Below are 24494 nucleotides of genomic sequence, written 5' to 3'. Positions count from 1 at the left end.
GGGTCCTCGGGGCGACACCCCTTGTACATGGGCTGGACTGGTGGAGCTGTACTGTGACAGGAGATTTATGAAGCCGTGGTGTGCCCTCCAAGTCAAGAAGGCGTAGGATCTCTTTTATTCCTTACTGTAATCTATCTTCGATAACCCTAACCCTATCGGTGTATATATAAACCGAGGGTTGTAGTTATTAGGGGCAGGGCTATCTTCATCCCCAGTAGCCTAGGGTTAGCTCATACTAATCTCGAGGTAGATCTACTCTGTAACCACGTTATACAATCAAGCAGGATGTAGGGTTTTAGCTCTTCGAGAGGGCCTGAACCTGGGTAAACACTGTGTTCATCGTCCCTTGTTGACCATCGATCGTAAATCCACAGCTCGGGACCCCCTACCTCGAGGTCTGCCGGTTTTGACACCGACATTGGTGCTTTCATTGAGAGTTTCGCTGTTGGATCACCGGAGAGATCGATGGCTCAACCGATCGTTAGAGATCTTTCCCACACAGAGGGATCTCCCGCCCTTGGTAGTCTCCTCGTGTCTGGAAGCATACTATTATGCCCCGATCACGCTGGCCGCCTCCACCAGATTGTGACAGCCTGGTTTTTGCCTTCTCTCCTTTTCCAGACTTCATTTTCTTCCGCTTTGAATTTGGAGTTTTTGAATCAATTCAAATGGACTTATGCACTTGGGCATGTCCTTGATTTTCACCCAAGTGACTCATCCACCTCTAATTCATCCTTCTTTCTCTGAAAAATTCCAAAAATGGCCCAAGGAATATTTTTCATAAAAGGAAAATATTCATTTTCTTCTCTGAAACCCACTTCAGAAACTTGTGCTCCAAAGCAACCCTCATTTTTATTGCCCCAAAAATCCTAAGAAAATTCCCAAATATTCTTTGAACCCTAGGGCGACTTCCAGAGCAAAAATATTGCATAACTTTTTGGAATATTTTTGCTACAGAAAATCATTTCTATTCTGGACAGAATAATCACTTTACACAGCAAGTATATTTTCCCTTGGTCCTATGAGGCTGAATTTTCTTGAGCTTCATTACCTTCCTAAGAGACTGCTAAAACCCAAAGCTCAGCCCTAAACTCTTACTGGATCACTCACAGTTAACCTCACAAGTTATTGTCCAAAAACTTACCATGAAGTAAACCACGCACACATAGCTCCTGGATTCAACTCAAAGTGTTGGAACCCATCAAACCACCAAGGACTACATGCCAGACATGAAGTTTATGCTTAGTGCGGCCTGATGTCATAGTTCACGCGGTGACCACATTCGTCCATGCATGCTGGCATGCGGATGACGCGCTCTGCGTCGCGCCCGAGCCTCTGTTGAGCTCGTGCTCGCTTCCCCGACCGTTGCACCTTGCCAAACCGCGCCACATTCTTCGTCCCGACTCCATTAACTCACCACTAGCGCTCGCCGATGTCGGAGCTCGCCATAGAGGGCACGGGCACGACGCGGCCAAGCATACAGTGCGCCCGTGCCACTGTGCTCGTCGCCACCCACGCTCCTATGTTCATCTCCGCCCCTTCACAGGGGCCGCGTGAGCTGCGTCGCCTTCTCCCTCTCTCGTTGACGCTGTTTGTCGCCAGGCGCCGTGTCCAGAAGCCCTCCGGCGGAGCCCAGTCCCCCCTCCTCACTCGCCTATAAATACAGTCCCCTCCCGCCTCCTCGAGCATCACCGCACACCCACCCAACCTCCACGAACACGTAGCTAAGCCGCAGCCCAGCCGGGTAGGCCTCTGGCCGCCGTCCTGACCTGAGCTCACTGGCGCTCCCCCGTAGCTTGTCAGCCCCGCTCCGGTGCCTCTCGATCTCCACCCACTCCTTAGGCGACTTGGTGGTGGTGCACTGGTGCCGTCCGACCATGTTGGAGGCCCTAGTGCAGCCCCACGTCACCGTTGTCTCCAACTCCGGCAAACCCCGCACTCTGCATCCGCTGGAGAGGCTAGTTCCGGCCATGTCCAACCACCCCTAGCCAAACCATGGGTACGGGCAGGTGCACCTCGACCCCCTCTCTATTCCTATCCCTATGGTTCCGGCCGCCGGGCACTCCTCGCCGGAGAATGTGCTGGAGAAGCGCCACCCGCCTCTGTTTCTCTCTCTCTTCCGTCGACCTGATGTGTGGGGCCCGTGGTCAGCCTCACAGCTCACACCCGAAGCAGTATGAGTGGTGGCGTATTCCAGGAATACACCATCGACGTCACCCCCCGGTTTTCTTTTTAGTCAAACTAATCCAAATTTTGACCAGAAACTTTGACATGTTGTAACTTTTTAACCATAAGTCCAAATGAGTTGATTCTTTTTGCATTGTGTTCTTATTGAAAAGATCTAGCATCACACCAAAGATGAGAATTTTCTCTACTATCTAGATTTTCTGGTAATTTTCAGAAGTGTTCTTGATATTTTGTTTTTGTGATTTTATTTGTTTTCAGAAGGGGAAGCTTGTCTTGAAGAGACCCAGGAGGAGTGTGAAGCTCCTCTGAACTAAGGCTAGCCACACCAACATTTTCATGGTGTGATTGCAATATTAATGATTTTCCAACTTGAAAATGAGTTATTTCTTGCATATAATTATTTAATGAATAATGCTTGTGTTAGTTATTTTGTCATGGGTAAAATGTTTAGTTTATAGAAGTGAGTACCTAGACTAGTGTGAGCAAGCATGAGTAGTTTGACTATTTGGTTTTTGCTATGACTATGATATGACTAGCATCGGTATTATTTTCTTATGGGAATGCTTGTTTTCATTTGGTAAATGATAAAACTAAAAAAAATGATGAGTGCTAATAATCAGTGAGAAAGAATCAGTAAAGTTTAGTGATGATTTGTGAAAGTAGAAATTTTGATGATGTTGATCTGTTTATTTTAAGTTATATGTGATGCATGTCGTATGGTTGCATGATCATGGCATATGGTGACTCGAGAATTTATATTTCAAGTTAAACATGATGTTAATTGAACTTGAACATAAAGTTGATCGGGTCATGGTGCCACTGAATCAAGTGTTTCCCAGTGCAACCACATTTTCCTTTATGGGAAGACCTTTAGTCGGTCCGTTCTCATGCCTCTGGTCAGTGTCTCCAACGAGGGAAGGTTAATGGCGTGCGGTACCCTGGCCCGGTAAGCAGACATAACCTTGTGTGCCCGTTGTTGATGTTGTTATGGTACTTTGTCCCCGTTTGGGACCATTTGAGTTTTTCCACGACAGTGGCCGTTGATGCCTTTGGTAGGCACGGGACCACCCATGACTTAGAACAGTGGGGAGTTAGTCGGAGTGGCCGAGAGAGTGTCATGGCAATGGGGGAGTTCCGTCGGAATGCCGTTGGTCCACCTGAATGGGAGTGCGAGGCTATGGGTTCTGTGGTGTGGGTACAGTGCGCTACCTCTGCAGAGTGTATTTAATCTATCGATAGCCACGTCCTCGGTTAGGACACAACTCCTGAGTAAGTCACATAATGGATCAACGTTAATAAATAATCTTGCACACTAAGTTATTTGTTTGGCACTGGTTATGTGATGATGAGATTAGTGAGACTGATGTTGTGGAAACCAAAGTGTTGGTTTTTTTGATTGTGATCTAGGAGTGATCACCATTTGGTTACGAGGTAACCCGTTGGTAAGAGAGTCTGAGGGACTCGGTGCACAAGTTTGGTTGTATGGCATGAGTAGTTTTCACTTGCATTTAACTTGATTAAATGTCATGATATTGTTTGCCATTATGTTTATGCTTGTTGTGAGCTTGCAAGTACATTCAATGTACTGACCTGGCGTGTTATGCTAGCTTTCAGGAAAGTCTAACCGAATCGGAGTGCTGCCGTGTCTAGATCGTGTCCACATTGGTGTCCCTGAGCTATGGAGTCCCGCTTCGTCATCGTTCCTCTACCGTGTAGTTCTCGTGATCGAGGCCCCTTTATGTTCACTAAATAATGTACATATTGTTCAGCCGCACCGTGTGTGCCGCTTGGCCTGGCTACTTGATGTAATATCGCACTATGTTTCCGCTAGCATCAATAAAGCGGTTGTTTTCTATACCAAGATGTTGTGTGTTGCGAGAAGACTTGATCTCTGGGCTGGCAATGCAAGGTAAACCGGTTGCTCTGAGCCGGGGTGCCACAATGCTTGGTATCAGAGCCACGCTGGCTGTAGGACACACTAGACCCCCGACACGTTAGTTGAATGTTAGCTAGATTGCTAATTGAGTGCCGGTAGTGTTTGCATCTGGTTGCTGCATTGCATGCGCTTGGTTTATTGTTATTTCTAACCGGTTAATGGTTGTGGGTGTAGATGGCTCCAGTGTCGTATCCGTGCCAGTTGGAGCTGTTGCCATACACTTTGCCGCATCTTCTTCGGAATGTATGGCCTCGACTTTACCCTCGGGGTGACAACCCAGTGTACCGGGTGTACTGGGAGCGTCTAGCCAACTCAGTGTATGAGTATCACGCCATGGTTACTCTGCGCACCAGTTCGTCATCAGGCTCTTACATCCGTACCTCTCAGAGCGGTTATGCTTCCACCGCCGCTCAGGCCGTTCAGTTTGCTGCGTTCGAGGTCCTCGTTGAGCTACGCTATATCGAGGTCCGGATGCAAACCCACCCAGGTTTTCCCTACTATCCATCCCTGCACGACAATGGTCATGTCCGTTTTCTTGTCATTGATCCACCGTCCGATAGTGATACTAGTCACCTTTCTCGATACATCACTGCTAGTTATGTCTGATTCATGAGCTGGCTAGAGAGCCGACTCGTGCTCGCACTACTCGAGCCGCCGCTAGGTCCTATCCCACTCCACCTTCTATGGGATTTACTCCTTTTATTGTGCCTGGTTCTAGCTCGCTTGTTTCCCGGTTACTCTTCTGAGTAGCATAGACACCTCGACAGTGACCCCTCACAGTGCCCCTGCTGAGTGGGCGTCTCTTCTCGCTACCCCCGCAGCCCCCATGCTACCTTCTCATTCCGCACCTGCCGTTGAGGGAGAGCCCTCGAGGCAGCGCCATTGTGTTACCTTTAACCCAGAGGTCTTGGTTAATGTTGTTAGTTCAGGATCTGAGTCCGGCCTAGGAGAGGACCCAACAGTTTCGGTCAAGCACTAGAGCACCTGAGTATCCGCAGTTGTCATGTGATGTATGAATGTAGTTGTACGAGCCATGGTGTATCGTTTCATGTATGAGAGTAGTCACACCCGTCATGATGTCTACCTTTCATGTACGAGTCTATGTATAATTATGTTGGAACTTTTTATTATTCGCTTTGTTTCTCGATATTTTGTTTTCGCTTCTTTCGGGTTTATCGCTGGATTTTCTTCCCATTTTTGGATGTTGCTCATCATGGTTTATTTTATTGAAAAAAACAAATAGTAGGATGACGCGGGGAGGCAGCAACACACATGCTTGTGAGGATGTCCCTGTTCGTCACAGCAAGACAGGCAAGACATTCCTGCGAGCCGTATCCGCAACCACCGCCTCCACCGCCACATCCACCCGCCACTGAACAAATTATGCGTATGTTTGAAGAAAGAAGGAACAAAGATCTGGTTGAGCTGTTAAAAAGTGTGCAAGCTATGGTTGGGCAGAATGGAAATCGGAATGGTCATCACTCAAAGCTGTCAGATTTTCAAAGGACTAAGCCTCCCGGTTTCAGTCAAGTGGTTGATCCTTTGGAAGCCGATGATTAGTTGTGAACTATTGAGAAGAAGCTTGAGATTGCTCATACTGAAGAAGTTGACAAGGTTCCGTTCGCTACCCACTATGTTGAAGGAGATGCTGCTATATGGTGGGATAATGCTAAAGCTATGTGGCCTGCGAGCGAAGAAATCACTTGGACTAATTTCAAAGACCATTTCCGCAAGTATCATATTCCTGCCGGTATTATGAAGGTCAAGCAACGCGAATTCCTCTCTCTCACCCAAGTAAGTCTGTCAGTAAGTGAATATTTGCAGAAGTTCAACTATTTGGCCCATTATTCTCTTTATGATGTGGCCACAGAAGAAAGGAAGATCGACAGGTTCCTTGGAGGATTAAACCAACACCTCAGATGCATTCTCAGTATGCTCGACTTTCCAGACTTTTGGACTTTGGTAAACAAGGCCCTCATTGCAGAGAGGGAGCACAAGCCTGTGCACGACAACCCACCCGCGAATAATGACCACGAGAAAAAATTCGAGCCTAAGAAGTACGGACAACCAATATAGATGGCTCATACCTGGCAGCAGACTCAAGTTGAATACAAACCACATTGGTAGCAGAATGTGAACAAGACCACTACTCAAGTCAAGAATGTCGTGACCGGTCTAGTGCGTGAAGAATGTCAGCGCAACAATTCCTGCTTCAATTTTGGGCAAACCGGGCATTATGCCAGATAGTGCCCCAAGAACGGCAAGTCAAATGCCCCATTCCGGCCGCAAGTCAACCACATGGGGCCATACCCTGTCCACAGGACCATCCAAGGGCAAGTTCATCACCTCTCCGCAGACGAAGCCCAAGAAGACCCAGAAGTCGTCATTGGTACATTTCCTGTTAATATCATACCTGCAATAATTCTATTTGACTCTAGGGATTCCCACTCTTTTGTTTCTCGGAGTTTCGTTGCCCAAAACAAATTTCCTTGCTCGATTTTGGGAAAAAGTATGATGGTTCAATCCCCAGGATCCATGCTCAGAAGCAATTTGGTCTGCCATAATTTGGAAATTGATATCAAGAGAGTCCATTTTCCAACTTCTTTGATAGTCATCAAGTCTGCCAAGTTGGATGTTATTTTGGGAATGAACTGGTTGACCCAATATCAAGTATGCATCAACTGTGCAACCCGAGAAGTCAGCTTGACAAATCAGGAAGGGCAATCCACAAAATTCTATGCCCGTAAAGCATACCCAAGAGAGAATTGGTCTTCACTGCTGTAGCTGAAGAATTGGATTTAATTCCTATGGTCAGTGAGTTCCCCGATGTATTCCCTGAAGAATTACCAAGAATGCTGCCAGACCGAGAGCTCGAGTTTTGAATTGACCTTGTGCCTGGGACAACACCATTATACAAGAAGTATTATCAGATGCCTTTGTCTGAACTCGTGGAATTAAAGAAACAACTTGATGAGATGCTTCAGAAAGGATATATCCGCCCGAGCTCTTCACCATGGGGATCACCCACAATATTTGTGGACAAGAAAGATGGTAATCTCAGGATATGTGTGGACTACCGCCGATTGAACGATGTCACCATCAAGAACAAATACCCGCTGCTAAGGATTGATGATTTGTTCGATCAACTCAGTGGGGCAAAAGTATTTTCCAAGATTGATTTAAGGACTGGATACCATCAGCTCAAGATCAAAAAGGAAGATATTCCTAAGACCGTGTTCACTACCCGATACAGTCTTTACGAATATACAGTGATGTCTTTTGGTCTCACGAATTCCCCTGCCTTTTTCATGCATATGATGAATAAGGTATTGATGGATTTCTTGGATAAGTTTGTGGTGGTCTTCGTCGATGACATTCTCATATACTCAAAAAGTGAAGAACACAAGGAACATCTCAAAGCAGTCTTGCAGAGACTCCGTGACCATCAGCTGTATGCAAAATTCAGCAAGTGTGAGTTTTGGCTCAAGCAAGTCGGATTTTTGGGCCATGTTCTGTCAGTGGAAGGCATAGTTGTGGATCCCAGCAAAGTGAAAGACGTGCTTGATTGGGCAGCACCCACGACTGTATCCAAAATTCAGAGCTTTTTGGGATTAGCCGGATACTACCGTCGTTTTATCGAAGGTTTTTCCAAGATTGCCAAGCCAATGACAGAGCTCCGGAAGAAAGATAAGAAGTTTGAATGGATTGAGGACTGTGAGAAAAGCTTTAACGAGCTAAAGACCAGATTAACATCAGCACCAGTATTGACTCTCCCAGACATCTACTCCAGCTTTGATGTGTACTGTGACGCATCCAGGAAAGGTATTGGATGGGTACTCATGCAAGATGGCAAAGTTGTAGCCTACGCATGTCGCCAGCTATGACCTCACGAAGGGAATTATCCTACGCATGATTTGGAGTTGGCTACAGTTGTGCATGCTCTAAAAATTTGGAGACATTACCTCATTGGAAAAAGGTGCTAGATATTTACCGACCACAAGAGTCTCAAATATATATTCACACAGTCAGATTTAAATCTTCGACAACGAAGATGGCTTGAATTGGTCAAGGACTATGATATGGGAATAAATTACCATCCGGGTAAGTCCAACGTAGTTGCTGATGCCCTCAGTCGCAAGCCTGCCAGTTTAAATGCCATGATGGAGTCCTTGCCTTCCGAACTCCAACAAGAGATCGCTCAACTTAACTTGGTGATTGTAGAAGCCGACCTTGCGAGTATATTGGAAGTAACTCCTACCCTCGAGGATGAGATCCGCATGGCCCAGGCAGAAGACTCAATTCTACAAGGCCATATCAAATGTCTGCAAGAAGGCAAGACCCAGGATTTCTCTAAGGATCCGCAAGGTACACTAAGGTTTCGAGGACGGATATGTGTACCTGAGCAAGCAGACTAGAGAAAGAAAATTTTGGCAGAAGCACACGAATCCTCGCATTTAATTCACCCAGGAGGTACCAAAATGTACGAATACCTTCGACAGATATTTTTGTGGGATGGAATGAAAAAGGACATCGCATACTTTGTCGCTTGTTGTGACGTATGCAACAAAGTGAAGGCAGAACACCAGAAACCCGTCGGACTTCTCCAACCCCTACCCATCCCACAATGGAAATGGGATGATGTCTGCATGGATTTTGTCACCGGTCTACCCAGGACTCACCGAGGCAATGATGCAATATGGGTCGTGGTGGACATGCTGACTAAGGTGGCCCATTTTATTCCCATCCGCACCACATATCGAGCCGATCAACTTGCACAGTTATATGTGTCCCGGTTGTCAATCTGCATGGAGTGCCAAGAACAATCACTTTAGACCGATGTTCACTCTTTACCCCCGCATTCTGGTCACGCCTCCATTAAGCCTTGGGGACCACCCTCAAATACAGCAAAGCCTATCATCCACAGACAGACGGTCAGACTGAGCGAGTAAATCAAATACTTGAAGATATGGTTCGAGCATGTGCGTTAGCCCACGGACCTAAGTGGGAAGATTGTCTGCCATATGTGGAATTCTCAAACAACAACAGTTTCTAGACCAGTCTGAAAATGTCCCCATATGAAGCTTTGTACGGTCGTAAGTGCCGCACTGTGTTAAACTAGTCCCAAACCGTAGATAGCCGCATTTTCGGAACTGACTTAATATTGGAAGCTGAAAAGCAAGTCAAGGAGATCCAAGATAGACTGCAGTTGGCTAAGTCACGACATAAGAGCTATTATGATGCCAAACACCGACAAGTCAGCTTTGAACCCAGAGAACATGTGTATCTCCGAGTCACACCAATGAAGGGAATCAAGAGATTTCAGACCCGAGGAAAATTGGCACCAAGATATATTGGTCCATTCCCAGTTATAACCTGAATGGGCACAATTGCTTATTAGTTGGAATTGCCACCAGAATTGTCAGAAGTACACAATGTGTTCCATGTCTCATAGATGAGAAGGTGTATTTCACCACTTGAGAAAAGGACTGATATGACAAAAATAGAGCTTGCCAAGAATTTAACCTATGAGGAGAGACCATTCAGAATATTGGATGAGACAGAAAGAGTCACTCGCAGTAAGGTGATCAAGTTTTATAAGGTCCAGTGGGAGCATCACACCGAGGAAGAAGCAATCTAGGAAAGAGAGGAATTTCTCAGGACAACCTACCCCGAATTGTTATCCTGAGCAACCGAATCTCGAGGACGAGGTTCATCCTAAGAGGGGGAGGTTTGTGACAGCCTGGTTTTTGCCTTCTCTCCTTTTCTAGATTTCATTTGCTTCTGCTTTGAATTTGGAGTTTTTGAATCAATTCAAATGGACTTATACACTTGGGCATGTCCTTGATTTTCACCCAAGTGACCAATCCACCTCTAAGTCATCCTTCTTTCTCTGAAAAATCCCAAAAATGGCCCAAGGAATATTTTTCATAAAAGGAAAATATTCATTTTCTTCTCTGAAACCCACTTCAAAAACTTGTGCTCCAAAGCAACCCTCATTTTTATTGCTCCAAAAATCCTGAGAAAATTCCCAAACATTCTTTGAACCCTAGGGCACCTTCTTGAGCAGAAATATTGCATAACTGTTTGGAATATTTTTGCTACAGAAAATCATTTCTGTTCTGGACAGAATAGTCACTTTACACATCAAGTATATTTTTCCTTGATCCTATGAGGCTGAATTTTCTTGAGCTTAATTACCTTCCTAAGAGACTGCTAAACCCCAAAACTCAGCCCTAAACTCTTTACAGGATCACTCATAGTTAACCTCACAAGTTACTGTCCAGAAACTTACCATGAAGTAAACCACGCACACACATCTCCTGGGTTCAACTCAAAGTGTTGGAACCATTGAAACCACCAAGGACTACACACAAGACATGAAGTTTATTCTTAGCGCGGCCTGATGTCATAGTTCACGCGATGACCGCATTCATCCACGCGTGCTGGCATGCCGACGATGCGCTCTGCATTGCACCCGATCCTCAGTTGAGCTCGTGCTTGCTTCCCCGATCGCTGCACCTTGCCAAACCGCGCCACAATCTTCGTCCCGACTCCATTAACTCACTGCTGGCACTCGCCGACGCCGGAGCTCGCCGCAGCAGGCACGAGCACGACGCGGCCAAGCATACAGTGCGCCTGTGCTACTGTGCTCGTCACCGCCCGTGCTCCTATGTTCATCTCCGCCCCTCCATAGTGGCCGCATGAGCTGCGTCGCCTTCTCCCCCTCTCGCTGACACCGTTCATCATCGAGCGCCATGTCCAGAAGCCTTTCGGTGGAGCCCGATCCCTCCTCCTTGCTCACCTATACATACAACCCCCTCCTGCCTCCTCGAGCATCACCGCACACCCACTCAACCTCCACGAACATGTAGCTAAGCCGCAGCCCGGCCGGGCAGGCCTCTGGTCGCCGTCCCGACCCGAGGTCACTAGCAATCCCCCGTAGCTTCTCCACCTCACTCCGGTGCCTCTCGAGCTCCACCCACTCCTCAGGTGACTTGCTGGTGGTGCACTGGTGCCGTTCGACCACGTTGGAGCCCCTGGTGCAGCCCCACGTCGCCATCGTATCCAACTCCGGCGAACCCCACGTTCTTCAGCCGCTAGAGAGGCTAGTTCCGACCACGTCCGACCACTCCTGGCCAAACCACGGGTACGGTCAGGTGTGCCTTGACCCCCTCTCTCTTCCTATCCCTCTGGTTCTGGCCGCCAGGCACTCCTCGCCGGAGAACGCGTCGGAGAAGCGCCCCTCACCTCTGTTTCTCTCTCTCCCTTCGACTTGATGCGTGGGGCCCGCGGTCAGCCTCACAGCTCACACCCAAAGCGGTATGAGTGGTGGCGTATTCCACGAATACGCCATCGACGTCACCCCATGGCTTTCTTTTTATTCAAACTAATCCAAATTTTGACCAGAAACGTTAACCTGCTGTAACTTTTTAACCATAAGTCCAAATGAGTTGATGAGAATTTTCTCTGCTGTCTAGATTTTCTGGTAATTTTCAGAAGTGTTCTTGATATTTTCTTTTTGTGATTTTAATTGTTTTTAGAAGGAGAAGCTTGTCTTGAAGAGACCCAGGAGGAGTGTGAACCTCCTCTGAACTAAGGCTAGCCACACCAACATTTTCATGGTTTCATTGCAATATTCATGATTTTCCAACTTGAAAATGATTTATTTCTTACATATAATTATTTAATGAATAATGCTTGTGTTAGTTATTTTGTCATGGGTAAAATGTTTAGTTTGCAGAAGTGAGTACCTAGACTAGTGTGAGCAAGCATGAGTAGTTTGACTATGTGGTTTTTGCTATGACTATGATATGACTAGCATCGATATTATTTTCTTATGGGAATGCTTGTTTTCATTTGGTAAATGATAAAACTAAAAAAATGATGAGTGCTAATAACCACTGAGAAAGAATCAGTAAAGTTTAGTGATGATTTGTGCAAGTAGAATTTTTGATGATGTTGATTTGTTTGTTCTAAGTGATATGTCAAGCATGTCGTTTGGTTGCATGATCATGGCATATGGTGACTCGAGCATTTTTATTTCAAGTTAAACCTGATGTTAATTGAACTTGAACATAAAGTTGATCGGGTCATGGTGCCACTGAATCAAGTTTTTCCCAATGCAACCACATTTGCCTTTATGGGAAGGCCTTAAGTCGGTTCGTTGTCATGCCTCTGGTCGGTGGCTCCAACAAGGGAAGGTTATGGGCATGCGGTACGCTGGCCCGGTAGGCAGACATAACCTTGTGTGCCCCTTGTTGATGTTGTTATGGTACATTGTCCCCGTTTGGGACCGTTTGAGTTTTTCCACGACGGTGGCTGTTGATGCCTTTGGTAGGCACGGGCCCTCCCATGACTTAGCCTAGTGGGGAGTTAGTCGGAGTGGCCTAGAGAGTGTCATGGCAATGGGGGGGTTCCGTCGGAATGCCATTGGTCCACCAAAATGAGAGTGCGAGGCCATGGGTTCCGTGGTGTGGGTACCGTGCACTACCTCTGTAGATTTTATTTAATCTACCGATAGCCGTGTCCTCGGTTACGGACACAACTCATGAGTAAGTCACACCATGGATCAACGTTAATAAATAATCTTGCACACTAAGTTATTTCTTTGGCACTGGTTATGTGATGATGAGATCAGTGAGACCGATGTTGTGGAAACCGAAGTGTTGGTTTTTGATTGTGATCCGAGAGTGATCATCGTTTGGTTACAAGGTAACCCGTTGGTAAGAGAGTCCGAGGGACTCGGTGCACAAGTTTGGTTGCATGGCATGAGTAGTTTTCACCTGCATTTAACTTGATTAAATGTCATGATACTATTTGCCATTATGTTTATGCTTGTTGTGAGCTTGCAAGTACATTCAATGTACTGACCTGGCGTGTTATGCTAGCTTTCAGGAAAGTCTAACCGGATCGGAGTGCTGCCATGTCTAGATCGTGTCCACATCAGTATCCCTGTGCTATGGACTCCCGCTTCGTCGTTGTTCCGCTGCCGCGTAGTTGTCGTGATCGAGGCCCCTTTATGTTCACTAAATAATATACATATTGTTCATTCGCACCGTGTGTGCCGCTTGGCCTAGCTACTTGATGTAATATCGCGCTATGTTTCCGCTAGCATCAATAAAGCGGTTGTTTTCTGTACCAAGATGTTGTGTGTTGCTAGAAGACTTGATCTCTGGGCTGGCAATGCAAGGTAAACCGGTTGCTCTGAGACGGGGTGCCACACAGATCAAAGGCTCCGCTCTCGTAAAGGAACTTATTTTCCCGAGGGCATTGACCCTAAGGCCAACTGACTCACAAGAATCAAGCATCCCTCAAAGCCCAGCCCTAGAGCCAGGCTTTGGTGGATTGCCCATGAAATCCCCTTCCGAATTGTCAGAGTGTTCAACATCTCCCCGTGCCCAGCCGATAGACCACTTGATAAGCTTATTCCGTGCGATGGGAATCTCTGTTACCAGGCTTACAACCTACGATTAGATTGGGCTTAAAACCGACCGTGAAATCAACACCCCTCCAGTTATGCACCTTGTCGCCACTGTCGAAGAAGCCCAGGAGGGACCACAACCTCATAAGATGAGGATGGTATACACTCGAGTATCTAGCTCGGAGTCAGATACTAGCCTGGATGTGCATACGGACTCGGACCCCGGCGCATAATCCAGCCATGAGCCAATCCGGCGGCATGCAAGTCCAGATCCGGTTCTGGCGCGGCCCAAACCGGACATAGCCCAACCGACCATCAAGGATGGTCATAGCCCGTGCCATACATGCACTAGTCCGGATCCGAACCCTGCAAGATTAGAGCCAGACATGCCTCAACGACCCGTCAAGGATAGTCCGGGTCCATGGCACGAGGGGATCCTTGAAATTTTCCCACCCTCCCACCATGCGGAATACTCTCCGGATTCAAAAATTCCATACATATTGGACATCATGTATGTCAAACAGCTGCGAAACGAGACAATCCACCACTATTGGGCTAGATTTCTCCTGGTAAAGAACAGGATGGCATCCTGCTGTGACAAAGAAGTAGTTTAGGCGTTCCAGTTTAACTGCAGGGACGAGGGCCTCTTAAGCACCCTCGCATGTCGTCGAATTCAAAGCTTCACCAAACTATCAGACATGGTACGCAAATATTGTGCCATGGAGAATACATGGAGAGTGCAACAGACGAACATAGAGCCACATCCCGCTGCCCACCATGGAAGGCCTCGCTTTAAACGGGCTTACACAAATCGGTCATCGGAGCGTGAGCCTAATGAAAAGAAAACCAGGCTCAGATCAGTGTTAGACAAATTGTTGGATAAGCCGTGCCCAATACACTCGGTCTTGCTAGATGCAAACCCAACTCACAGACTTCGAGCCTATTGGGTCGTAAGACAAGTGGCCAAATATGGCGAGCCAATCTTGGGCCTTACACCTCTAGACAAACAACCCTCGCCTACACCATAGGGCCATAGTGTCCTTACGGTATATGAGACGTTTGCTTCAAACAATAGAAGGAAAAAGGCTCTTCGAGAACTCAGCCAAATATATCAGGTGACGGCTGCACAACCATGGGCAGCCACGCCTATCACCTTCAACGAGAAGGATGAGACAAGCCCCCGCAACAATCAGGCACCGGCTGCGCTAGTCCTCGACCCCATTATCGACGGTTTTCGACTAACTAAAGTGTTGATGGATGGAGGCAGAGGCTCAACCTCATTTATAAGGACACTCTAGACAAGATGCAATTCAACAGGTCTCGCATCGAACACAGTCATACCATGTTCCGAGGTATAATACCTGGAAGGGAAGCACACCGCTCGGGGCGCGTGACACTGAATGTTGTGTTCGGCGCACCCAATAACTATAGATCCGAACCCTTGATATTTCACATTGTGCCTTTCCATAGCGGATACCATGCCCTTCTAGGACGTGAGGCATTCTCCCTATTTCAGACCATACCACATTACGGGTATATGAAACTCAAGATGCCAGGGCCCAACGGGGTGATATCTCTTCAAAGCGACCCAAGCAAAGCCTTGCGAGCCGAAAATAAAATGGCATCACTTGCCCTAGAGGCACTATCTGAAGCCCTTGAAGCCGAAGAGTTGACAGCGCTACGCACTATAGTCGACATGGATGACGTGGTTCTTAGTAAAATACAAAAGCCCACATCATTTAAGCCAGCAGACGAAATAGTCAAATTTCAAGTGCACCCAACAGATCCCAATAAAACGACATCCATAGGAGCACAACTGGGCCCGCAGTCGACGAGGCGCTAAGGACATTCCTGCGTGAAAATAGCGAAATATTCACCTGGCACCCATCAGATATGCCAGGAATACCACGAGGACTAGCAGAGCCCATCCTCAACATTTTGAAAGGCTTCAAGCCAGTGAAACAAAGCCCACGCTGATTTTCCAAACGCAAACGGCAGGCCATGGGCGAAAAACTTGCAAAACTGCTAGAGTCCAGATTCATCCGTGAGATCAAGCACCCCGAGTGGTTGGCAAATCTGGTTATGGTACCTAAGAAGGATAAGTATTGGTGGCTATGCGTCGACTTCAAAGACGTCAACAAAGCTAGCCCCAAGGACCCATTCCCTCTACCAAGGATAGACCAGATCACCGATGCCACTGCCGGACATGACTCATTATGCTTCCTCGACGCCTACTCTGGATACCATATCAACATGAAGGAATCTGATCAGGCAACAACCGCATTCATCATCCCATATGGCCCCTTCTGCTTCAACACCATGCCGTTCGGAATAAAAACCGTGGGCGCCACTTACCAGTGCATGATTCAAACATGCCTCCAAAACCAAATTGGCAAAACAGTCGAAGCATGCATGGACGATGTGGTTGTCAAAACCAAAAACATCGACCAGCTGATAGACAACCTATGCCAAACCTTCAACAACCTGCGAGCTTATGACATACGGCTCAACCCAGAGAAATGTGTCTTTGGAGTACCTGTCGGAATGCTACTGGGATTCATAGTTTCCCATAAAGGAATCGAAGCTAATCCTGCAAAAATTAGAGCGTTATCTTAGCTTGCAATACCAACATAGCTTAAGCATGTCCAGAAGCTGGCAGGATGCATGGCCGCTATCGGTGTCAAAATCGGTGGATCTCGGGTAGGGGGTCCCGAACTGTGCGTCTAGGCGGATGGTAACAGGAGACAAGGGACACGATGTTTTTACCCAGGTTCGGGCCCTCTCGATGGAGGTAAAACCCTACTCCTGCTTGATTAATATTGATGATACGGGTAGTACAAGAGTTGATCTACCATGAGATTAGAGAGGCTAAACCCTAAAAGCTAGCCTATGGTATGATTGCTGTTCGTCCTACAGACTAAAACTCTCCGGTTTATATAGACATCGGAGAGGGCTAGGGTTACACAGAGTCAGTTACAATGGGAGGAGATCTACATATCCTATCGCCAAGCTTGCCTTCCACGCCAAGGAAAGTCCCATCCGGACACGGGACGAAGTCTTCAATCTTGTATTTTCATAGTCCGGGAGTCCAGCCAAAGGTCATAGTCCGGCCATCCGGACACCCCCTAATCCAGGACTCCCTCAGTAGCCCCTGAACTAGGCTTCAATGACGACGAGTCCGACGCGCAAATTGTCTTTGGCATTGCAAGGCGGGTTCCTCCTCCGAATACTTCATAGAAGATGTTGAACACAAGGATAGTGTCCGGCTCTGTAAAATAAGTTCCACATACCACCGTAGAGAGAATAATATCTGCACAAATCTAATCTGCTAACGTATTCCGTAGGGTGACATCATGCCACAGCCAAACCTTTATTCGAATCGTTCTACTGTCCCACCTCAGCGTGTTTAGCGAGGCAGTTTCCTTGGCACGTCTCGTCCAAGCAGAGATCGTGTCCCCTTATTCTAGGATTCTCATCAATACGGGCGTGGGTAACCCAACCGCGCCATTAATTGTGGCGCTTGGGAGATAAGCGAGTTTTATTAGGCTGGTGGGGGCTCATAGTTTCGGCCGCCCATATAAGGGGATAAGGATCCACCCTTTCCATCTACGCCTTCTTCCTCCTTCGCTTATCCATTCCTGCGCACTCGAGCTCCAGCGCCCCAGTCCGCACTTCCCACCTCAACCTTCTCCAACCATGTCCGGAGCGGGAGGTAGATGGATGGCCTCCACCGTCACGGAGGGGCACATCAAAAAGTTGAGGAAGGCCGGATACTTGTCTAACGACATCGCGCACCGGCTTCCAGATGAGGGGCAACTCATCCCCACCCCTAGGCCCCATGAGAGGGTCGTGTTCCTCCCCCATTTCCTCCACGGACTAGGCTTTCCTCTTCACCCGTTCGTCCGGGGGCTCATGTTCTACTACGGCCTGGACTTCCACGATTTGGCCCCGAACTTCATCCCCAACATCTCGGCGTCCATCATCGTGTGTGAGGTCTTCCTCCGCATCCAGCGCCACTTCAGCTTATGGCTGAAGACCTTCAATGTCAAGCCGAAGGTTGTGGGCGGCCGACAAGCGGAGTGCGGAGGCGCCATGGTGGGCAAGATAGCCAACGTTACATGGCTCGAGGGCACCTTCATGGAAACCATCAAAGGGTGGCAATCAGGGTGGTTCTATATCACCGAGCCGCGTGACCCTGAATGGGCAGCGGCCCCCGAATTCCGATCTGGCATCCCCACAAGACTCACCTCATGGAAAGAGATGGGCCTGTCGTGGGGTAGTTCGGCAGAGGTGACCAGACTTCAAACCTGCGTCAAAGACCTGATCGACAGGAAGGTTAAACTCGTCACCGTAGTCCAGGTCATGCTCTTCCGTCGGATCCTCCCGTGTCAACGACGGGCTTTTAATCTGTGGGAATTCAACCCGGCCCAGCACCAAACTTTGTCCAGGCTCTTTGACACAACGCACGAAGATGCCTGGAAGGTGCTTTTCAAGAGCTCTGAGGTTCACCCTCCCATTACTGAGGATCGCAGATTCTGCACCAAGCGTCAAGACAACATGGTAAGCTCAATTTACCCATCACGGGGTATTTGTTTCTCATAGTTTGACTCTATGCGGGATCTAAACTCCCATCCCTTTAACAGGATTGGCAGAAGAAGGCCGGACAAATCAATTGTCCGGCTCCTTTGCCTGAAGACCCAGCAGACGCCCGTTTGACAAAGCTGCTGGTTCCGGTACCCCACATGGTGCCAGAGAAGAAGGCCAAGAAGAAGGCCACGGGGACTCGAAAGAGTTCCCGACGCTTGGTGGTGTCAGACTCATCGCCCGACGACCCCGAGACGCCCTCCGCCTCTAAAGACGACGAGGAGGAAGAAGAAGCCTCTCCCCCTCCAACGGGGGGAGGAAAGAAAAGGAAGGCCGCCCCAACTGGGGAGGCCGGCGGGTCCAAGAAGGGGAAAACCCTTCTTCCGGACTACGCCTCCGACGCCGACGACGACGGAGAGGAATGGACATCCAGGGTCAAGCCATCCAGGGTCAAGCCCTAGCAATATCGTAAGTATCCAGATGCCAGAATAACTTATGACGTTCCCCTATTGTACAGTACCTTCTGACGCCGAATTCAATTATGCAGTCCACCCAAGGCTCAGCTCGACGATTCGTCGAGCGGCTCCCTGGACTCGTCGGATGTGAATAGCGCTTCACTCCCGACGGCTACCTCCCCCCGCCCTACGGACGATGCCGAGGTGGAGTCCCAAAAGGGGCTAAACCAGGAGGACATGGTCCTGGAGGCGCCGCCAGGCGACCTCCCGGACCCCAGGCCCAAAGGGGACGTAGCCCCAGAGGGATCTAAGTCCGGCCCTGGGCCGGACACCGCTCCGGAACCTTCAGTGATTCCGGAGTCCGGCAGGTGGCCCCCTCTCAAGAAGGGCAAGCCTACGACACCGGCGGCCTCCGTCCAACCGGAGGCGCCGGACAACTTGCTGGAGGTGCTTGATGGCGCCTCCATCGATGAAGAGCACCGCACTGTTATGAGTGCGGTGATCCAGAAGGTTCAGTCCGCCAAGAGCGAACTGACGGAAGCCTGTACCAGTCTTCTAACTGGTTTCGAGGTATGTATTTAAAACATGTAAAAATGTTACCGCATAGACAGTAGCCCCTGATGCTCAGTGTGGCGTCCGGAAAGAAAAGCCGGACTGAGAATCTAAAAAGATATATGCAGGAGTCTAACATAAATATGTCAATATGGGAATGCAGGCTGCGCTGCTGACCTTTGCCGCACTAACTGCAGAGGTCGATGCATTGAAGCAGAGCCTTGAGCGGTCCAAGAAGGAGCTCGGCCTTGCCAAGAAGCAGCTCGAGGACAAAGAAGGTATGTAGTACCTTATGTAATTGTATATATAAATACCTGGTTGCAAATGATGACAGGACCAACGTGAATATTACAGGGGCCACAACCGAGGTGGCGACCCCGAAGGAAGCGCTTTCCAAGGCCGAAGACAATGCGGCCATGGAGCGCTCAGAGCGAGAGAAGCAAGAGGCGCAGGTGGCGGAGGTGCGGCAAGAGCTCGATGCTCTTGTGAAAAAACATGAGAGGTTAGAGCTTGACTCGAAGACTCGAGAGTCCGAGCTTGCCTCGGCACTTGAAAGCGCCAAATCTGCCAAGGCCGAAGCCCAAAAAGCCCTCCAGGAAATTGAGGCGATGAAAAGGATTGCGGCGGGTAAGGCATTCTTTATGCAAAGCAAGCACGTGAAAGTAAATTACCTATTACTTACCCGAATTCAGAGCTCTCCAGGAGCATTCACAGATCTGCCCCGCAGTGTATCCGACGCGGCCGCATTCTACCGGGCCAAGGAAGGGAGCTCGACGGAGAAGGTGTTCTGGTCCCAGTATGCTGAGGCCGAACACCCGGTGCCCCTGAGCGACCAGCTGAAGCAGCTGATCGAGCTTCATAATGCAGCCGAATAGGCCATGAAGGGCCTGATAGGCCGGCTGTGGCCTGGGGAGGTCATGCCTTTGAGCTACTTTGGGCTGGTGCGGCGGCTGGTGGATGCCTGTCCCCGGCTTGAAGTCATCAAGCGCTCTGTATGCATCGAAGGCGCCCGTAGGGCTTTTACCCGTGCTGAAGTGCACTGGGGCAAGCTGGATGCTGAGAAGCTTGTCGGATTTCGGGTTTCGGCAGACCCTCTAGATTCGAACACTGGGGTGTGCGTGGAGATTTCTTCCTCTGCCTACCTGCACCTCACCGCCTCGCTATGATCTAAGCAATCAAAGGAACAACACAAGAGACACAGAGTTTATACTGGTTCAGGCCACTGTTGTGGTGTAATACCCTACTCCAGTGTGTGGTGTGGTGGATTGCCTCTTGGGCTGATGATGAACAATACAAGGAAGAACAGCCTCGCGAGGGTCTATTATTGGTTGGTGTGAGGAACTACTAGGGGGAGTTCAGTCGCTCTCTCTACTGGTTTCTTGGTGAGGATCCGATGCCTCTACCTTGTGGTGGCTAGTCCTATTTATAGGCAAAGGCCCTGGGCCTCTTCCCAAATATTGAGCGGGAAGGGCGCCAACAATTGGACATTTTGAACGGGAACATGTAGTACACTTATCCTGACTAAAGTTGGTCCTCGCCTGCCAAAGGCTCTGGTGGTGACGTCGGCTTGGGCTCCACGATGACCTCCATCCTGCCGTCCCGCTAGTCTTGGTCTTGTTGCACCGAAATGGATGCCTGTGCTTGATGCTCTCGCCTGCGCTTGCTCCCCTTGCACCAAAGAGGAAAGAAGGACACTGCGCGGGCTGGCGCCCGCCTGGCTCCCTTGATCGGCATGGCTTGCGTCATGGGCACCTCGTGAGGTACCCCGCCTTGATCTCTCCGCCTCCTCGCGAGCCAGCCTGACGAGGCCATGCCTAAGGAAGCTTCCTGTCGTCCACCCCGCGAGGCTTGGCCCCTCGCGAGGGTCTTGAGCTCGTGTTGATGAAGATGGGCCATGCTGGGCCACCCCTTGAGCCACGCCGCAGGCCGCAGGCAGGCAAGTATGGGGACCCCCGTTCCCAGAATGCCGACAGTAGCCCCGGGCCCAAGGCGCGCTCGGACTTGGCCGAACAGAGAGGCGAAGGGGTAAGTGCGAAGCGCCGCGGGCCCTAACAGCCGGCGGCCTCGGGCGCCGCGTGGCGGTTGATTAGACGTGGCTGGCCCTGCTTCCCCATGCCTCCTTATTTTGCGCCCAGCTAGGCGGACCCGTGGTTGCACACAGTCTTTCCTCTTCTCGCCGCTCGACCGTCCCCTGCTCTTCCTCCTCTCGAGCTCCAATCTCTGCTTCCAATCCAATCTCGAATCCTCCCTCTTCCCGTCACCATGGCTCCGACAAAGAAGGGAAAATGGAAGAAACCGGTGCCTCCGCCTCGCTCGCCGTCGTCGGCGGCTCCCGCCGTTGATCGGTCGATCATACTTAACCGAGAAGGCTTGGGCAAGGTCAGCTCTGCTCTGGCCACCATGTTCAACGAGTGCGGGAGGACGACAGCCTGGCCTGCATCCCACGTCTCCATCGACAGGGTGGTCACCGAGGTCCGGTACTTTGCCGACGCCCTGTGAGCGGGATTGGTTCCCCCCTTCTCTGATTTCTTCAACGCCGTGCTTTCCCGTTACCAGATCCATATGATGCATTTGGGTCCTGAATCCATTACTCTTCTTGCCGTCTTCGCCTTTGTCTATGAGGCGATGATGGGCATCCCTCCCTCGGTTGCCTTGCTGCGCCACTTCTTCTCTCTGCGCCTCGTCGATTCCACCCAATGCTCAGGGTGCGTGAGCTTCATTGCCACACCAGAAACAACGGCTTCAGGGATTGGTTTTAGCCTTCCTCCGTCCGTGCCTGGGTTCCGCGAGCGGTGGCTGTACGTGGATGTCGGGGTGCCCAGCCCCTGCTTTCGGAGCCAAAGTCGCTCGCTGTCCCCAATTCAGGCTGGGGCCAGGAGACGCTCATGAGCCCCCGGCTCATCTTCGTCTGGCGTCGCTTCGCGCTCTTGAGGGAGCTTGGTGTGACGGCGCCCAAGGTGGTGAAGGAGTTCCTGCTATGCCGCATTGCTCCTCTCCAGCGCCACTCCTGCCGGATGTGGTCCTTCAGCGGGCATGAAGATCACATGAGGCTCCGGAGGAGGACCTGACGCCCGAAGCAATGAGGAAGGTGCTCTTGGTCTTGACTGGGGACCCTTCCCCCGGCAGCATCTGGCACGGGGGGGGGGGGCTTTGCTGTACCTTTGCTCGAACAGGGGCGACTTTGTGAACCAGATGCCCGGCTTCGACGAATGGGGGCTGCGATCCATCGGCCTTAGGGGTCCTCGCGAGAACCCAGTGATGGTGACTGCCTTCCCAGTCGCCCAGGGCGTCCCTCCTCGAGTGGCGGAGCAGGGAGGCATGGGCCGCCGGAGGCTGAGGGGGCCCACACCGGAGTGACGACGCCAGGCGGCACTCCTGAGGGGGCAGCTCCTGAGGCCCGTACTACTGCGGCTGGAGGCGTTGATCCGCTGCCCACGGCGCCCGTGGTTGAGGCTCCTGGGGCCCCGGATATCCTTCTTGGCGAGGCGACCAATGGCGTGCATCAGGACGACGCACCAGACCCTGGGCATCTTGATGCTTCTTCTTCGCCGCAGGCTGACCCCTGTGCTCAACTCCTGGGTCGTTTCTGCGTGGACTTTGAGGCTCTCCGGAAGAAAAGGGAGGCCTTGGGTGACGATTACCCTTATCGCCTGCTGAAGCGCTAGAAGTATTTCGCCATTGACGAGTAAGCCTTCCCCTTTCCTAGCTCCTGATCCTCCCGCTGCTTTGGCTGATCCTTGCTCTGCAGGGCACTTCCCGCCGAGCTCGCGGAGATGGCTAAGGAGCCATCCCCCCAGGCTCCATCCTCTCCATCACCTTCGAGCGCTCCGAGTTCCAGCAGAGCCCTCGCGGTGAGGTCGACCGGAGAGGTGAGCCATCCTGTGGTGCATCGCGGCCCTGTGCGCCTCGTGACCCCCCTTCGCGAGCCTTCTTGGGGCATAGCCAGCCTGCATTGGGCCTCACGTCTGATCATGGATGGCGATTGGCTGAGGTCGGCCCTGCGCTCTTCACTTGGGGAGGGGCTGGCTCCTGGCCGGGCTTCTGGCGAGGCGTGCCCGACCATCACGAGGGCGCCAGCCCCCAGCCCCTTGCCCAGAGGGGGAGTGCTGATTCGTGGCCCCCGACGCTTACTTGGGGTGGATGATGACGCAGAAGACGTGCTCGAGCGCGCACGGAGGCGTCGCGTCCTTCGCCAAGGGTTTCTCCGGAGGGCGGCTGACTAGGTGAGCCGGCTTGGTGAAGAGCTTGCTGATGAAGACGCGCGCCTTGAGGCTGAGGGCCTGCGCCTGGCTGAAAAGAGGCGCAAGCTGGAGGCGGCCGCTGCCCTTGCATGCCACCAGCGTGACCTTGACAATGAGGAGGCCGAGGTGTTGCTGGCGGCCTCTCGGGAGGCCCGCTCCCGGGCCGTCGAGGAGGCCCGAGAGGCTGACCGACGGCGTGAGGTGTTGGAGGAGCGGGCGCGGGAACTCCTAGCCCGGTGCCACTCCCTGGAGCAGCAGGTGGAGCTGCGTGAGATGACCCTTTCATCGATGAAGGTGGCTTCGGTTGACCAGGCAGAGTTCCTGAGGCGCGAAGAGGCACTGACGCTGAAGCTGCTGAGCACGCACGTGACCTTGAACGTCTAGAGACGAGGGAGCGCTTGGTGACACAGGCGGAGGATGACGTTGCAGCGCGCGAGGCCCGAGTCCTGGAAGAGGTTGAACACGGGGTAACGATGGCTCGCTTGAACCTTGAGCGCGAGCTCGAGGAGAGGCTGGGGTTGATCCAGGTCGAGGTTGAAGGCAGGACCGCCGCCCTGAGGGCCAAGCTGGAGGAAGCGACACAGCGAGCCGACGCTTCCCGGGCCGCCCTCGACGCAGCGCAGGAGGAGTTGACCACCTCCCTCGCCGAGGCGCTTCTTCTCCGCCAGCGGGTGGACGAGGCCGAGGCCGTCGCGCGTCAGAACGAAGACGAGATACGCCAGCGGCGGATTCTGGAGCACGAGCATGGCCCCATGCTCACCAGGCTCCGGGAGAGAGCCAACGCGGCTTTGGGTAACATCTGCGAGGCGGCTGTTGTCCAGCCCCACGCAGTCAACTATGCTGGCAATCTTCAGTTCTTCACCAACATGGTGACGCAGCTGGAGGCGCGGTCGGTCGGTGCCAACAGGCTGGTGGAGGAGAGGAGCCGCGCCCTGCTCGGACGCGTCTTCTCCCGTGTCTTCAGCCACCTTCAGAACATGGACCCCCACTTCGACTTTGACGCCGCCATCGCTCCAGTGCCCCAGGCCATCCGGGGTGACCTGGCGCGTTGGGTGGAAGACAATGTGGATGCCCTTGTGAGGGCCTTCGCTTCTGATAATGACAACGCAGTCGTGGCC

Source organism: Triticum dicoccoides, chromosome 6B, assembly GCF_002162155.2.
Source record: "Triticum dicoccoides isolate Atlit2015 ecotype Zavitan chromosome 6B, WEW_v2.0, whole genome shotgun sequence".
NCBI lineage: Eukaryota > Viridiplantae > Streptophyta > Magnoliopsida > Poales > Poaceae > Triticum > Triticum dicoccoides.
This window is presented reverse-complemented; position numbering follows the sequence as displayed.